Genomic DNA, 3,129 nt, shown 5'->3' on the forward strand with positions numbered 1-3,129 from the left:
AGCTGCTTCGGAATGCTGAGGGGTGCTACGGGCTCTAGCTCCGCTGCTGCCCCGGCCGCAGGGCCGAGGATCCGGTGGGCAGCTCCCCAGGCGCCGACCGCGGCTTTTTCCCGCTGCAGAGCGTGTTGCTACCCATGTGTTACCGGAATGTAATAAGTAAATAAGACCTAATTAAATAAGAGCAATTCCGAGTGCCTCTAGGAGGTGCACAGCACTTGGCAGGATGGGACGGCGAGAGCCCGGCAACATTTTTTTAACACCGGTTTTGATGGTTAAAGCTCAGAAAAAGTGTACAGTCTCATCTGGATGCCATGAAGATACATTTCTTGCACTAAAAATGAGCAAGGAAAACGATGTTTTTCACATATTGTCTGATAGTGACGGCTCTTCACACAGTAGTTCTGAACTTTTTAGCACATGTTTCATCTGAGAGACCGGGGCTTTCAGTCTGCCCTACTGGCAGATTTTACAACCCCTTTATGTCTCGGGTAACACTCAAGTCTTTAATATGCATTAACATGCTTTCTAAGGCATAATTGCGTTCCCACTATAAATATTGCCGCCATTCTAGAAATACAGGAATAGAATAAAAACCTCAGTATTAATCAGGAAAGACGTTCATGGAAATGAGTCATTGCTTTTCAAATTCTTTATTTCGGAGGAAGCAAGGTCACTGTACTCAACCAGGTGGATTCTTTACGCCAGGGCAGTCTAAGAACCATCACTGTATACATTTGGGATCGAATATTTCTCAACAGCCTGGTACTCCGGGCTGCAGCAAACACAGAGCACGTGTCGATGCGGTGGAGAAGTGCAACAGTCCTCCTCCCACGGCGGTGCCCACGCTATTAGTAGGGGACACAATAGAAGAAGGAAAACCAAAGAGAAACCATTATACTTAAAATGAATGAAAAGGAAAAAAAAAAAAATCTCGTTCTCATTTTTTCTCCTGTAAGTGTCAATAACACCTTTCAATACTGAGCGGCAAACCACAGCTAAAACCCTCTGAAAACAGTCAGTGCACAGACACACGAAGACACAGAGCTCTTTAATTTACGGAAGTCGCAGGCTCAAGCTCTCCTCATCTGCAAGGACCTGTGCTCCATAGGCTTTGCGGTTTGGCACATGCATCACGCCTGAGCCAGCATGAACACAGCAGGAGACGTGAAAAATCAGAGATCTAGGTGGAAAAAAAAAAAGAGTATACAAAATAATACAATAACACCGGTTTAAGTTACAAAATGTTTTCTGTGTTGCTAAACATCAGGGCACCTCGCGGGAGGAAAGAAAGCACTTTGCGGGGTGCTTTTGAGGAAGAAGGTATGGGAACAGGGCTGTGGGGCGGGGGGGTGGGCTCTGGGGCTCCCCGGGATTCCTCTCCCGTCCCCCCTTCTCTCCCTCCTCCTTCCTGCAGGCGTGCACAAGCCCGGGGGCAGGCTGCCACCGGCAGCGGGGGCACTGGGGGTGCCGGGGATGTAGCACAACTTGCCAACCTACCGCTGTTCTGTAGTCCTGCCCACCCCCTACGCCCTTCTTGGTCCTTAAAGCCAGGGCTGAGCCCCCCCGCCCCGACAGCTGAGTCAGCGCAGGGCAGCGGCCGGAGGGATTTCCTCCTCCTCCTCCTCCTCCTCCTCCTCCTCCTCCTTCTCCTCCTCCTCCTGCCAGTCAAGCCGCTCCAGAGGCTCTGCTTTTCCCCGGAGACCCCCGCACTTGGGAGCTGCAGCTGCCCGGGGGTGTACCTCGGTACCTCCCAGCCTGCCCGTACGATCTGGGCATTCGTTTTTTTTTAGCACAAGTAACCGTTCTTCGCATCAGCAGTGTTCTTAAAACAAACAAACAAGAATTAAAAAAAACAAATCTGGCTTCGATACACTCCACTGCCCCCCCCCCCGTAGTAACCGCGAGATGAAGGCACCTCCACGCCAAGGGGTTTGCAGCGTGTGTGAAAATGCCAGCCCCGTCGAGGGTGGATGTGAAATCTGATCTTGCCTCGGGTTCAACCGAGAGACCGAAATGATTCATGCTTAACCGTGTCTCCTTGATGTTTCTTCTTCTTATTTTTTTTTTTTCCTTCTTCCTCCCTCCCGTCTCCCGGTGCATGCTCCTTCTGAGGGGTCCTTCAAACACTCAAGGAGAGTAGGAACAATGCTATATGCAGTATTTCCTTGAAGGGTTTTATTGCAGTCCACCTGAAACAAAAACAAACAGCATTTCGCAAAACTTCTCTTTGAAAGAAAAGCAGCCGGCGGTTGTTAAAAGAGGGGAGGATACATGGCAAGTTATTCGTGCATTTAATAGCATCCTCTCTTTCCTTGTGAGCTGCACGAAATTTGGTCTTTATTTCGAGCAGCTATCATCAATGTCTGATTCCTGCCTTCAGTTTTAAGATGTTTGCTCCCCAGGTGATGGACATTTTATTTTATTTTATTTTTGCTGGCATGGTGACACCACCCACTGCCCTCCACCAGGTGTGTGCCACGTCTGCCTGCAGGTGAAGGGGTACAGTGCTTAGCTAAAAGGGCAACATAAGGCTCACATAAACCCTTGAGAAGTGGTAAGAGTGGAGCATGAGGGATGTGGGGGTGGGAATAACGAGCAACGAGTGCCTTGAGGAAGCAGGATGTGGAAGGGAGGGATATAAAGCAGAAGGTGAGCAGAGGCAGGTGGGCCAAGCGGTTACCAGTCAGGAGAAATTGAGGGAGGCTGGGAGCGTGAGAGGGCTGCAGGGAGCAGATGGCTGATGGAAGCCAGGGGACAGCATAAAGGTGGACCACACCTGGAGCAGCTGTCTGCCTGTTCTAGGAAGCAAAAAGTAATGGGAAGGCAATACACTGGCTGTTCCCCCCATCCAGACAACAGGAGACATGCAGTGGAAGTCCGCCTCTGAACAGCAAACAAGGAAGCTTGCTGTTTTATGTGTGTGTTTAAAGGTGAATTTTGACCCTGAGCTGACGTCATGCAAATGAAGGGTTGGCTGCTTCTCTCTAAAGGAGGAAAAAAAACAACACAAGGAATTGGGTTAAAACCGAGAGTTACTAATGGTTAAAATCCTCTGCTTCGGGGTGTAGGGAGAGGCTGGCTCAGGGCTTATGAAGCCACTGTCCCCTTTGCCAGCAGCCAGGGCTAAGA

General features: G+C 49.9%; 1 long non-coding RNA gene across 2 annotated transcripts; it reads right to left on the reverse strand.

The window, feature by feature from the left end:
* Window positions 1-464: 464 nt before the first annotated feature.
* LOC101792774 (uncharacterized) lies at window positions 465-2,912 on the reverse strand. 2 transcript variants are annotated; one of them, XR_011809602.1, is made up of 4 exons: window positions 2,777-2,912; window positions 1,916-2,189; window positions 1,740-1,822; window positions 465-1,180 (listed from the first exon to the last, which is right to left on the reverse strand). It is a non-coding gene; the product is annotated as an uncharacterized lncRNA (long non-coding RNA). The 2 variants fall into 2 exon arrangements; XR_011809603.1 differs by lacking the exon at window positions 1,740-1,822.
* Between the last annotated feature and the right edge of the window lie 217 nt (window positions 2,913-3,129).

This window comes from Anas platyrhynchos, chromosome 5, assembly GCF_047663525.1.
Source record: "Anas platyrhynchos isolate ZD024472 breed Pekin duck chromosome 5, IASCAAS_PekinDuck_T2T, whole genome shotgun sequence".
Classification (NCBI taxonomy): domain Eukaryota; kingdom Metazoa; phylum Chordata; class Aves; order Anseriformes; family Anatidae; genus Anas; species Anas platyrhynchos.